Below are 15,126 nucleotides of genomic sequence, written 5' to 3'. Positions count from 1 at the left end.
TGCTTTGCTTTGAGGCTCCAAAGCCTTTCTCTTCTCTGGAGGAATGCGGGCCCATGCTCGAGATCCAAAAATGCAGAAATGACTAACTTCAGGTTGCATGCCAGTCCAAGCCTCAAAAGGTGTTTTTCCAGTAACAGATTTATGAGGAGATCTGTTCTGGATGTATGAGGCACAATTAATAGCTTCGGCCCACAATTTCGACGGAAGAGATCTTGCATGCAACATGCAATTAGCCATCTCTTTCAAAGATCGATTTTTCCTTTCAACCACACCATTTTGTTGTGGAGTGTAAGGAACTGTATGCTGCAACTGTATGCCTGCTTCATCACAAAGATTCTTGATATCTTTGTTGACATATTCCGTCCCATTATCTGTGCGGAGTATTTTGATGCGTTTTCCAGACTGATTTTCTGCATGCGCTTTGAAAATATTTAGATGTCGAAAAACTTCAGACTTGAGTTTCAAGAAGTAAACCCAAGTGAATCTCGTCTAATCATCTATAAATGACAACACATATCTTGCTTTGCTCATTGAAAGCACCAGAAATGGACCCATGAGATCACTGTGTACAAGTTCCAAAGGTGAAGAGGCTCTCCATGCATGCCCCTTCTCGAATTTTTCTTGTGGATGCTTTCCAAGAGCACATCCATTACAAACACCATCTGAAAATTCAATGGTTGGCAATCCTTTGACCATCCCTTGCTTACTAAGCTGTTGCATATATCTGAAATTCAAGTGCCCAAATCTCTCGTGCCAAATCCTACTTTCTTCATTTGCATGCGTAAGTAGCAAAATAGAATCTGATTGAGGAACAAAATCAAAAAATGTATACAGACGAGATTGATCATTTACCTTGCCAGATGCAATCTTCAAATTGGTTTGCATGTCATAAATGCTCACGGAATCTGGGGTAAATTCCACTTTCCTTCCGTTGCCTGTGTGTCATCTGATACACTGACAGAAGATTCACAGAAAGCCTTGGAATATGCAAGACATTTTCAAAACTTCCATCTTCGAATTGCACTCTTCCTTCCCAGTTGCTGCAACTGCAGAATTATCCCCCATGAGAATGGGAGGACCTGAGTATGCATGTAGAGAAGAAAAGGATTCCTTTGAAGAAGCCATATGATGTGAAGCTCCTGAATCGATGATCCATTCTTGTTGTGCAGAATGAAGAGCAATCAAAGCATGCCCATTACCTCTTGGATCTTGATCTGAATTTGAAACTACTTGAAATTTGTTTGCAAGGTATTCAATTCAGAAATAAACATGTTTAAAAGACTTCCATGTCTTGCAGAAAGGAAACACATGAAATTTTCAGCTGTTTATGACCCATTTAAGCATAGCAGAATTATTTCCTTTTACTGTTTAACACATTAAAACGAATTTGTTCTGCAAAATAAAGCAACCACAGATGCAAAAGAAGTTGATAAAGCAGTTCACCCCCTCCAGGGCTACGTCTGCTGGGTCCAAAGCCCCCAAATGGGCTTGTCCTTGTTTTTATAAAATGCTCAAATTGAAAATACAGCTGAATAGAAGCATCTACAGGAGAAATAGATGGTAGAAATGGATTCAAAACACATGAATCCTTCAGGATTGACTATTGGATCACCTCCAATGGATACCTGCAACCCTGTATAGTCTTCCCAATATTGGCCCCTGGTGGCTCCTAGAACTTTCACGGCTTCAAAACGTATGCAAATGACCTCTGATGGCTGTAATATCTGCACCAATGGCTTCAGAAGGTCGAAAATACCCAAAATCAAAAAACAATTCGTCCAAAACTGACTTTCTGGGCCAAAGTTATGGCCATTTACTCCTGACTGCCAATTTGGCCTAACAAAACCCCAGTTACATTTATTGACGGCCAGTTAAGCCCGCCAAATATGGCGGGACCGCCAAATTTGGCGCTCCGCCAATTCTGCCGCCATCTTACTGCAGTTAAATTTAATGCCTGCCTCGGATTCCGTGCTGACCGTTGGCGGGCTGGCGGTTTGCTTAAGCTCCTGGTTCTTGCACGCTGGTTGTATGGTGTTGGGGGGGCTGGCCCCCTTTGGTTTCCCGCCAGAACCAAGTTTAAACTTTATCCAACATTTAATCCGCCCATTCATCAACCAAAGGCAGCGTGGGCTAACGGTAAATCGTTGGAGTAATGAACCAGAGGTCGGGGGTTCAAAACCCCATCCGACCAAAACCCATTTTAATACACCGCCATCCAATTTCGCTGACGTCATCTGGGGCCACGTGGCGCCCTCCGGGCCTGCCACGTGGCGGCCTCCGGGCCTGCCACCTGGCGACCTCTGGGCCTGCCACGTGGCGGCTTGTGATTGGCTGCTGAAAGAGAATATTCCCTGGAATATTTTGCGGAATATTCCTTTTTTTAATTTTTTTAAAAATTCAAATTTTCGAATGTTTTGGGCAAAATATTATTTTGGCCATATCTTCCTCATACGGTGACCGTTTTTCGAACCGTTTGCGGCACCGGAATCGGGGAGGACGAGCACTTTCCAATAATTCAACTTTGAACTAGTTCTGAGCACTTTGAATTTTGAGCATTTTTACGACACTTAGGACATGAGCACCTGATCACGCCTCCCCATTGGGAAGCTTTTGGACCCCAAAAGCCTTAAACTACCTGTTAAAGAGGTGAGGGTACAACTCCCTCACTCTGTCCACTTCCATACACTTTGCCTTGTTCGGTTTGCTGCCTTTGAAACCAACCTGAACATAATCTACACTGCCCCTCCTTGAAGTGCGTGTCCTTCTGTCAAGGATTGTATCTTCTTTCAGCTCATCTAAGAATTCTGGCGAGAAATCTTCTATAGATGGCAACTGAACAACACTTTCATGATTAGCAATCAAAGGAGGTTCATACAAACGTAAGTTCTCCACATTGACAACAGAATACATTTGCATGTAGGAAGGCAAATCTAATTGAAAAGCATTATTTCCAACCTTCTTGAGGATTTTGAATGGACCATAACGAATAGGCTTCAACTTTTTAGCTTCTCCTTGCATCCTTTCCTTACTAATGTACAGCCATACCTCATCCCCTTCTTGAAACTTGTGATCGACTCTATGCTTGTCGTGTCTTTCCTTGTACTTGCCTTGACTCTTCTCAAGCTGTTCTTGAATTTGCTGAATTCTTTCAATGAATGAACGAGCTTTGTCAATATCACTATGTCCCTCAATGGCGACATCTTTCTCAAGAATGAAATCAAGAGGTGATTTTGGCAAGTAACCAAAACAAGCTTCAAACGGTGAGGTGTTTGTGGAAGAGTGCTTGGCACGGTTGTAAGCATGCTGTATGTAGTGCAAATGTTCATCCCAAAGCTTGGGATGCTTGCTGCAATAACCTCTCAAGAGGTGCACAATGGTTCTGTTCACAACTTCTGTTTGTCCATCTGTTTGCGGATGGAAAGCAGTGCTTTTCTTCAACTTGGTGTCCATCATCTCCCATAGGTTGGACCAAAAATTCCCCACAAATCTGGAATCCCTGTCACTAATAATGGAAGTAGGCAAACCAAAGTGAATCCATACATGATGAAAAAATAATTCAGCAGTTTGTTCAGCAGTTATAGTTTTCTTACAAGGCATAAGTATACACATTTTGCTGAAACGATCAACTACTACATATAAATAATCATGCTGCTTTCTAGATTTTGGCAAACCTCCTACAAAATCCATAGAGATGCTCTCCCATGGTCTAGAAGGTACCGGCAAAGGAGTATACAAACCAAGCTTCCTATTGCTAGGCTTGCTTGTAGCACATAATGAACAACCTCTTATGAACCTTGAAACAGAATCTACCATGCGAGGCCAATAGCAATACCTCTGTAGATGTGCAATTGTTTTGCTCACACCAAAATGGCCAGCAATAAGAGAAGAATGAGCTTCTCTTATGACATTTATCCTCTCCCCCTGTGGTATACACAACTTGCCCAAATGAAACAACAAATTGTTATGCATGTGATAATCATTTTCCTCTACATGATTCCCTTTACTCAAGTTAGCATACACATCTTTAAAGTCATCATCAGATGCATATTGTTCTATGTAACTATCATGTACAATGGAATCATTCTTAAGTAAAATAACAACACCAATAATAGGCCTTGAAAGCATATCAGCAACCTTATTCAAAGTACCTTTCTTGTACCTTATTACCAAATGGAACTGTTGCAAGAAGCCCATCCATCTGAAGTGTCGTGACTGTTGTAACTTGCTTTGTGATTGCAAGTACTGTAAGGGCTGATGGTCGGTATGTATAACAATTTCTTTGCCCATCAAATAGTGTTTCCACTTTTTGACGCTTTGTACCAACGCATACAACTCCTTATCATATGTAGGATAATTTACAACAGCACCATTAAAAGTTTCAGAATAAAAAGCAATAGGCTTACCATTCTGTAGAAGAACTGCACCCATAGCATAATCACTAGCATCAGTTTGTATCTCAAATGGTTGTCTCAAATCCGGTAATGCAAGGACTGGAGCTGAACTAATCTTCTCTTTCAAAGATTCGAAAGCTTTTTGCTGCTTGCCTCCCCATTGGAAAGCATGCTTCACACTTGTCACTGCATGCATAGGAGCTGCTATAGAAGAGAAGTTAGAGATGAACTTCCTCCAATATTGAGCTGCACCCAAAAAACTTCTTACCTCTGTTATGGATTTGGGAGTAGGCCACTTCACAATAGCCTCAATCTTAGCAGGATCAATTCTCAAAGCACCTCCTCCTACTATGTGTCCCAAATAAACCGAAGAAGTCTTTCCAAATTCACACTTTGACATTTTAAGAAATAACTGATTCTTCTTCAAAATATCAAGTACTTTTCTAACATGCATGACATGATCTTCTCTAGACTTGCTGAAAATTAAGATGTCATCTAAGTAGACAATAACGAAATCATCAAGAAAAGGACGCACGACATCATCCATTACCCGCATGAAAGTTGCAGGTGCATTGCACAAACCAAATGGCATCACAAGCCACTCAAAGAGTCCTTGTTTGGTTTTAAAGGCTGTCTTCCAAATGTCACTTTCTTCAATTCTTACTTGATGATATCCACTACGCATGTCTAGCTTAGTGAAATATCGAGCATCTTTCAGCTGGTCTAGCAAATTATCTATCCTTGGGAGTGGGTAACGATTCTTTACCGTTATCTTGTTCAAGGCCCTGAAATCAACACACATACGCCAAGTGCCATCTTTCTTTGGAATCAATACAATCGGTGACCCACATGGCGAAGTACTTGGCCTTATGAAACCCTTGTCCAACAAGTCCTTGATTTGCTTCTTTATTTCAGCATTCTCCATAATAGACATGCGGTACATGCCTATGTTTGGAAGAGGACAATCTGGATGCAAATGGATTTCATGCTGAATCTCCCTCTTAGGAGGCAAACCTGTTGGCTCCTGAAACATCTCATGATATGCATCAACTACATCATACAGATCTGATTTAAGTTTTGGATCACAATTTTCAAATGACTCATGATTCACATCAACCTTGGGCTTAATCATAAGAAGAACAAAATTCTTACTTGAATTGACCAGCCTTTTTACCTGTCCTGCATTCACCATCGCTATATTTGTCTTCTTGCGATGAGCTCTAACAATCAACTCCTTGCCATCTTTGAACAAATGATATTTGTTTTCATGGCGATGAAAGATATCTTTCCTGTCAAACAAGTAAGGACTTTCCAAAAAAATTCCTGCTATATCAAAAGGTACCACATCAAGTTCAACTGTGTCAATAAAATGTGCAGTAATTGCAAAGCACAATGTGCACTTTCTTGAAACTTGTAAATTTGCATCCTTGCAAATCCATCCAAGTGGATATGGCTTCGGATGTGGAACGGTCCCAAGTTTAAGCTGCTTGACCAAGTCCTCTGATATAAGGTTTGCTTGTGACCCACTATCAAAAAGTGTGTCAATCTTAGTATGTTTTGAAATCACCCTCACATGAAACAGTTCAATTCTTTCTTCCTCATTAGGAGCTTGTACATGGCAGTTTGAGGTACTAGTGCTGGCTTGAGTTTCAATTTCTTTTCCCTTCAAGTTTTTCAAACCCATGGCTGCAATTTTGGTTTCATCACCTGAATCTTCCCCTAAATCTTGTGGTGTAGATGTAGCAGCAGCAGTTTTCTGTTTCCCTTTGGATTTGTTAGATTGAGGTCTTTTTTTAGGATGTAATTTCCAACAATTTTTCTCCTCATGGCCTGGTTTAGAACAGTGTTTACAGATCACTTTCTCACTCTCCTGCTTAACAGATGCATTCTTTTTGCCCTTTCCCTTGGAGGTTTTCTCTTGTTTCTACCCTCTTCAAATGTGTTTTTTCCCCTTGCCTCTAAATGGGTAGCTTGGACACAAACCTCGTCCAGGCTAGTAGGGTTAAACATCAAGATGGTGTGTCTAAGGTAGCTATGCAAGCCTCCAACATATTTCAGCAAGGTTTCTTGGGTCTGTAAATCTACCCCTAACAAGAGAGCTCTTCTCCTGAATTATTGGGTGTAGTCTTGGACACTCTGACCCTTAAGTTGTCTGAAATTTTGCCAGTTCATAATGGCTTTCTGCATGTGAGCAAGAGGATAAAATTGTTTTTTAATGGCTAACAGAAATTCAGGCCATGTTAAGGTAACCTTACCATATTTCTTGATCTCCTCTTTAGTCTTGGCCTCCCACCAGACCAAGGCTGCTCCATCCATTCTCAAAGAATCCAACTGAATCTTTGTGGCATCATCATGCATATTTTGGATCCTCAGGTAAACTTCCAACTACCTAATCCAGTTGTCAAGCTTTTCTGCATTCACTTCACCATTAAACATAGGTAATTCGAATTTTACATCAAGCTTCAAAAAGGACTTTTTCCAGAGGATCTATGCTTATGAATAGAAGAAGACGAGGATGAAGAGGAAGAAGGTGAAGATGGGGGTGGTGGATCACCATTTCCTCCATGTCCTTTCTTGGAATGATCATCATCCTTCTTACCTCCTGAAGAGCCCTCTCCTTCATGTGGATGTTTGGACCCTTCTCCAGCCAATTTCTCATTTCTTTCTTGGTACAATATCCTCACCATTTCAGTGAGATCTAAGAAAGCCTTTCTGAAGACTCTTTCTTCTTCTCTTGGATCTGTCTCTATAGGAATTTCTCCTTCATGTTCAGACATCCTTGAAGCTTCTGCTGAGACTCTGGAGGGTGAAATTGAAGGTGGAGGTGATGGCTCTCTGGCCTTCCTTGACTGAGGATTCTCTCGTTCTCTAGTCAACTGTCCTTCCCCTCTTTTAAGTTTCAACCTGGTAAGCATCAATACTTGCAAGACAATTAGAAGATCTTTGCACAAAAACAATCAAAAGACAACTACACCAGAGATTGACTGAAAAGAGCATTTATCTACTTTGCAATTGTATAACAAGAGCATTTCAAAGGCTTCCTGGCTCATTTCAGGCTCTGTCTATAGCTTATTTGACTGATTTTGATACAAAGAAGCAACAATCTAGCTCTGATACCAACTTGATCTGAATTTGAAACTACTTGAAATTTGTTTGCAAGGTATTCAATTCAGAAATAAACATGTTTAAAAGACTTCCATGTCTTGCAGAAAGGAAACACATGAAATTTTCAGCTGTTTATGACCCATCTAAGCATAGCAGAATTATTTCCTTTTACTATTTAACACATTAAAACGAATTTGTTCTGCAAAATAAACCAACCACAGATGCAAAAGAAGTTGATAAAGCAGTTCACCCCCTCCAGGGCTACGTCTACTGGGTCCAAAGCCCCCAAATGGGCTTGTCCTTGTTTTTATAAAATGATCAAATTGAAAATACAGCTGAATAGAAGCATCTACAGGAGAAATAGATGGTAGAAATGGATTCAGAACACATGAATCCTTCAGGATTGACTATTGGATCCCCTCCAATGGATACCTGCAACCCTATACAGTCTTCCCAATACTGGCCCTGGTGGATCCTAGAACTTTCACGGCTTCAAAACGTATGCAAATGACCTCTGATGGCTGTAAGACCTGCACCAATGGCTTCAGAAGGTCGAAAATACCCAAAAAAAAAAAAAAAAAAATCGTCCAAAACCGACTTTCTGGGCCAAAGTTATGGCCATTTACTCCTGACTGCCAGTTTGGCCTAACAAAACCGCAGTTACATTTAGTGACGGCCAGTTAAGCCCGCCAAATATGGTGGGATCGCAAAATTTGCCGCTCCGCCAATTCTGCCGCCATCTTACTGCAGTTAAATTTAATGCCTGCCTCGGATTCCGTGCTGACCGTTGGCGGGTTGGCAGTTTGCTTAAGCTCTTGGTTCTTGCATGCTGGTCGTATGGTGTTGGGGGGGGGCTGGCCTTTAGGGGCTGGCCCCCTTTGGTTTCCCACCAGAACCAAGTTTAAACTTTATCCAACATTTAATCTGCCCATTCATCAACCAAAGGCAGCGTGGGCTAACGGTAAATTGTTGGAGTAATGAACTAGACGTCGGGGGTTCAAAACCCCATCTGACCAAAACCCATTTTAATACACCGCCATCCAATTTCGCTGACGTCATCTGGGGCCACGTGGCGCCCTTCGGGCCTGCCACGTGGCAGCCTGTGATTGGCTGCTGAAAGGGAATATTCCATGGAATATTCTGCAGAATATTCCTTTTTAATTTTTTTTTTTTAAATTCAAATTTTCTAATGTTTTGGGCAAAATATTCTTTTGGCCATATCTTCCTCATACGGCGACCGTTTTTCGAACCGTTTGCGGCACCGGAATTGGGAGGACGAGCACTTTCCAGTCGTTCAGCTTTGAACCAGTTCTGAGAACTTTGAATTTTGAGCATTTTTACGACACTTAGGACATGAGCACCTGATCAAATCTGGTGCTTTTTCTCCAGACTTCTTCTTAGCATTCTCAGGAATGTGGTCTCCAAGATTGTGTTGCTGGAGTGTTTGCGCCATAAGATCTATAGTCTTCTTCATGCATGCAGATTCAGGATGAAAACCACGGTGGCAATAATTGCACATTGATTGCCCTTTCGTTCCTTTCCTTTCCTTTGAGCCAGATGATCCATCAGAGGGTTTGGGATGTCCTCCCTTTCTTGGATCAGGATCCTTCTTCCCTTTTCCTTTCTGATGGTCTTTGGAATTTGCCTTTCCTTTTGCATGCACAGTAAGTGCATGCGCTTTGGAATTTTTAAGTGTGCCCATTTTGATGAGCTTATCTTGCTCATGCATCAAAGACTGAATAAAAGAATCCAGTGAGGGCATCTTCCAAGCTGCACCAGTTGCAGATCTGACTGCGTGGAATGTAGAGACGAATACTGCATACTCTGGACCAAGTTTTGATAAAATGGAAAGAATCAACTGATTTTCTTGCTTGGATTTGTCGATCCCGCATCCTTTCAGCTGAACCAACAAGGCTTTATACCTTGTGAAAAAATCTTGAATGTTCTCAAAGTTTCTCGGATCTAATGAGTTTAACTCATTTTCGAGAATGTGACCTTGCATTTCATCCTGTTTTCCAAACAATCCTTCCAATTTTTTCCATACTTCATTTGGAGTTGAACATGATTCAACATGAAATAGCAGTTCCGGAGAAATAGATAAACATAGGATGCCGAAGGCCTCGTCCATGCGATTGAAATATCTTGTTTTCTCCATTGCCGATGTTGGTTCAACTTCCGTTTCCATGGTTATTCGAAATAAGCCTCTACTTCTGAGATGAAGTTGAATCTTTGGCTTCCATTCGAAATAATTATATGGAGTGAGAATTACCGATTGTGGAAACTCCAATTTAGACTCCATTCTTTGTTGTTGCTTCAATCTTCTGAACCTGCAAATAAAATTGCTTGTGCACTGATTACAAATCCCTGTGCTCTGATACCATGTAAGATTTTTGAGATACACAGATCTAGATCTGCAAAACAATAAACAAGCTTGCAAGAGAAGGAAGGAAGCGAGCAAGAATTGAGAAAAGAATGAAAAATTGATTCTACAATATTAGTTTTAGAATAAATACATAAAAGCAACTAAGTTAAGCTTAGTTGTACATGCAATAACTAAAGCTAAGTGTGCTTTATCTTATGTTAATGTGTACATGTGCCACATGCAAGCAATAAGTTAACTGGAGCTAATCTAGGTGCATGTACACCAACACAGCTAGTCTAAGTGCATGTACACTAGAACTGGAGCTAATCTAGGTGCATGTACACCAACACAGCTAGTCTAAGTGCATGTACACCAACACAGGGCAGTGGATGGTAGGGAGAGGAAAGTAGGGCTGCTACTACAGGCGTTGAAAATGACAGGTTAGACGGCTGGAAAATGGCAGACCAACAAAGATAAAAAATTAGGCTAGGCCACAAAACCATTGGCTCACAATAAGTAGGCAGGGCAAGAATACACTTGCAGTTCTCATACCATGTTAAACATATCCATGGTGAAGAGGGAATATGAAAAAAGCATTACTATTCACATGATATACATTTATAATATATTGGTGTAACTCTTGGATTAATCTTCCAAGGTCTTTTGAACTCCTTTTGACTGTTCAACTTCCACACCATAACCCTTAGCTGATTAGGTGTCCAACATTCTTCATATAAGAAGGTATGGTCAATTTTCTTTTTCTTTGTATTACTAATCATTTTATGTCTAGGGTTTTGAATCATAAGGATTCTTGTTAGGGTGTTTAATCTTTAGATTGAATCTACCCTTATAACATTATCTCTTGCTGTTTTCTCATTTTGGTGAAACCCTAACCTTTAGGGTTCACTGTAAAACCATAGCCTTTTGATGTTTTATGGTATGTTGTTAATGAGTCCCTAGTCCACTTATGGATTGATTAGATCACATGATAAAATACTAATGTTTAGGGCTTTTATAATGTTATTGTAAAACCCTAGCCTTGTAGGGTTTATTGTTGATGTCTTGGTTATATGATAAAGCCCTAGATTTTTGGGGTTTAGTATATTAGGGTTTATGAAAAAAACCCTTGTGTTAATAAGGAACTAGGAAAGAAACCTTAGGCATATGTGCTTCTGTATAATTGAATCCCTAACCTTGTCAAATTTGTTTGATTTTTGTATCTATGGTTTTACAAGACAAGCCCTAGTAAGAGATTGGTATAAGTTTTTAGGAAATGATAATGAAACACTAAATATGAAATGATAGAATGCTAACTTGATTATTAGATATTCATGATTTAGTTTGATAAAATCTAGGGCTTGTGACAAAACCTAGTAGAGTTTGACATGACATTCTAGGGCACAATATTGAAACCCCAAATGTAAAATGCTATGATTGCTAACTTGATTTATTTGCTGATATCTAAGGCTTTAAGTATCGATGATGGAATCTAGGGTTTGTGACAAAAACCCTAGCGAAAATTGTTGAAGTCTAGAATATAAAAGATATAACTCTTGCCGATTATGAACCTAACTAGGATTAGGTTGGATGTCTAAAGATTGTTTACTTTGATAATATCATGCTAACCCTATTTTGATAAAATTAACTTCATGCTCCTATATATTTGTACTTGTTGAAAATTTGTAGGTACATGATCTTCAAGAGGTTGAAGATGTTCATGACTTGATGAGCATTATGGAAAGAGGGAGCTATAAGAACGATGATGATATTAAATATGGACAGATGACCTTGTTGCCATAGAAAGAATGATGTTCCTGAAGCAATGAAGCTTTGAAAGGTTGAAGTTATTCTGATGATATGATACAAATAAAAGAGCATGTTTGGCTGGAAGAAAGAGGTTTTTGTTATAAAGAAGAAGCTTGGATATAAAGAAAGGGTACATCTCCCCAGTTAAGAGGGAGGGAATATTATGACAACTATAATGAATACCTTGAAGAAAGAATGAGATCAAAGAATGAATAAAAATACTACAGATAGATGTTCTTGATTCATGAAGTTGCAAACAAAGACTTGGTTATGTTGAGAAGTGCCGAGGTTGAGTTTGGTGCAGCTGAAGAAGTTAGAGAAGAAATCTTCCGATGAGGTTTGTCTGAATAGTATGATGATGATCTAAATAACATCAGAATGATTAAGGACCCCGAAGGTGTGTGCTAAACATATATATATTGGAAGTTACTAATTAGGGTTGTGATTGTGCATGATCTCTCCATAAGAAGGTTGAAACTTTTTGAAGTATGCTTGGACTGGGGGATATATCTTATTTAATTTATAGGGAGATATGAAGCACCTTGGGGCGACAAGATGCTTGGGAGGACATCTGGCCGACCTGTGATGATGTCTAAATCCCGAAGTAGGGAGGGTATCATTCACCTCGTGGAGCTTCGACCTTGAATACGATACCTAGATCTCTAGGTTGGTGTTAGAGATGAAGCCTGATGGTACCTAGAGTGGCTAAAGCTTGGAACACACCTTAGTCCCACCTGGTTAGATACCCTGGTCAAGTATCTAATCTACAGAACTACATGTACTATGAATCTTCGTAGAACATATCATTTTGAGATCGTCCATGTACCTATGTATGCATGTAATCATGAATACCTCCCTAGTTAAGAGGGAGTGTTGAAGAATGTAACTAGTGTCAATCTTCATAATTGTATTTGATAAAAAGAAAGAAAACAATATTTTATTGTAATTTTTTTTTTTGAAGCATGGGTTTCATGCTCTTTTATTTATTTTCTAGGTCAAATCCTCCATTGTAGGTTTCTAGGGTTTATGTCATGAGTCCTAGTCATTGTAATCATGTAATAAACCCTTCTTGTGCTTTGTTTATCAAGAAAGAAAATATATTTGATGTAAATTGAGTCAAATAGACCTCCTCCACCAAGTTAGCCTCAAAGAAGGTAATTTGGCCTCATTAAGGACAAGTCAGCCTCAAAGGGAGCCAAAAACCACTATATATTGGCAACAACTCGACCTCACTTGGAGTATAAGACAAGTAATTCGATCTGCAATTGAAGAAGGAATAAAAATGAGTGCGAAATACCTAGAAAAAGGAGAAAACACCAGTGAAAAAGAAAGAGACACTTCTCAAGTAAGAAGAAGCCAAAATTCTCTATTTTCTATCACACGTGCAATGTTTTTAGGTTACTGTAGGAAGGTCAAAGTTGCAGTTTTGAAGTTGGGCCTAAATTTTGAAGTAGTAGGGTTGAAATTCTGGATGCAACATTGATGCAATATTGTTGAAATTGACTATTGAAGTGGGAAATTAATTTTAAGGGCTAACTTGGTGGATTGAGGGAAGTATTTTGGTCTAGTCTAAGGTCTTGGATTATCTCAGTCTAATTTGAATCTACTAGTGGAAGATTTTGACTGGGTTTTCTCCTTCTTAGGGGTTTTAGCCCTGGATAAGTGTCTATATCTAGTGTCATTGGTATTCATGCTTTTGATTTGATGATTGCTTGATGAGAAGAAGATAAAAGAAGAACATAAAGAAACTTAATAAGAATAAAATATTATCACAAGTAATTATCAACATAATAAAATCTTTATACTTTTCTAATTTTCTAACAATTACTAGCATCAAGAAAAGGGCACATTCCAATAGAGAAAAGATAAGAAAGAACAACTCAAATTTAGTAACTCTACAAGCTGATTTCCCAAGGCCTTTCTATTGAGAAGGTGATTTGTTTCATAGCCTCCTAGTTAACACACAAATATTCTCTAAACTCATTTGGCAAGTTTTTACTAAATTCTTTTAGTAAGTCGTGTATTATGCCACTATCCATGACTTAATTTTTGAAATTCATTTTCTACTGTCGAGTTTTAAGGAACTTGATGGTGGTAGCAAAGGGAACTTGTATATTGCCATTATCTAGGGCTCATGGTGAAGAATGGTGAAAACAAGTATTATTGCAAACCAAAATCTGTTAAATTTGAAGCTCTTTATTGGCATTTTCAGATAATAGTTCGTTACTATTTATATAAGTAGCTTATATTTTGTTTTCTAAAAATCCCATTTCTATTAATAAAATATTTTTATATATCATAATAATAATAATAATAACAATAAAACATGATTTATTCAATTTGATAAAATAATAATAAAAAATAATTTCTAAATTTTCCCTTTCTCTCACACACACATAGGTTAAATGTTAGTTCACCCCATCATTACTAATCCTTTCCTTAATATACACACATATAGTCAGTCTAGTAGGTAGATGCAATTTTCTTCAACCAATAGAAAGTCAACCTCAAATGAAGTCAAGGTTGAGATTGTTGAGATGTATTGGGGTTCAAGTTTAATGGAGTCCTTAGGGTTGGGTTGGGAGTGTTATGCTTTGATGATATTTGTAGTTTGATACCAATTGGAAAATGGGAGAAATTACTATAAAGGTGTTTTGAAGGACATCATCACTAGGAGGGTTTTCTTGAAAATGTGTTTTCTAGACACTTAAAGGATGCTTTTCCACATTAGTGGATGACATCCCATATTAACCCTTTAATGTAAATTAGTATGTCTCCCTTGAGAGGATCCAAATCTCCCACTTGTTAACATGAATCTAACTAAATGTGAAATAATATTTGCAAAATAAGTTGAGCTAATCCCTTGAAATTAATCTCTCTCTCACACACATATATGATATTTATCATGCACTATGACACATAGGTCACAAGTCAAATATGAGAGAATCTCTTCAGCCACTAGTGGGTTTTGCAATTGGAAGTCGACATTGATATTTATTCAATTATCCCAAAGAAAAAGGGGGAATCTCACAAATATATATATCTAAGGAAAGAGATCAATCTCCCTCTCAGTTAGAAGGCTAGAGTGAGATTGCTAGTACTAGGCCAACTCACATATATACTCACTTAAGTGTTCATAAGGAATGAAGCCAATACAACAATATTTATTAAGGCATTATAGCTCATCATGTCACTAGCGAGTATTTGCACCTCGGTGACGAAGATAATAACCATTCTGCCCAACCACCCGAAATAACCCCAATTAACAAAACAAAAGTGTGTATCTTAATTTGAAATATATCTAGTACTCAAGGATCAAACATTTCTAGAAGTTTTTACCTTTCAAAAAAACTTACATCTTAAAGAAATTTAATTCTTCTCTACCTTTATTAATTCTAATAATCAAGATAAATATACAAATTTTTATTTATCTTCATTTTTTCCCACAAATATAATTTGTTC

Source organism: Pinus tabuliformis, chromosome 8 (genome assembly GCF_031772625.1).
Source record: "Pinus tabuliformis cultivar Carrire ecotype Pingquan chromosome 8, CPIR1, whole genome shotgun sequence".
Lineage (NCBI taxonomy): Eukaryota > Viridiplantae > Streptophyta > Pinopsida > Pinales > Pinaceae > Pinus > Pinus tabuliformis.
The sequence above is the reverse complement of the archived record's forward strand: the minus strand, read 5'-3'. Positions refer to the sequence as shown.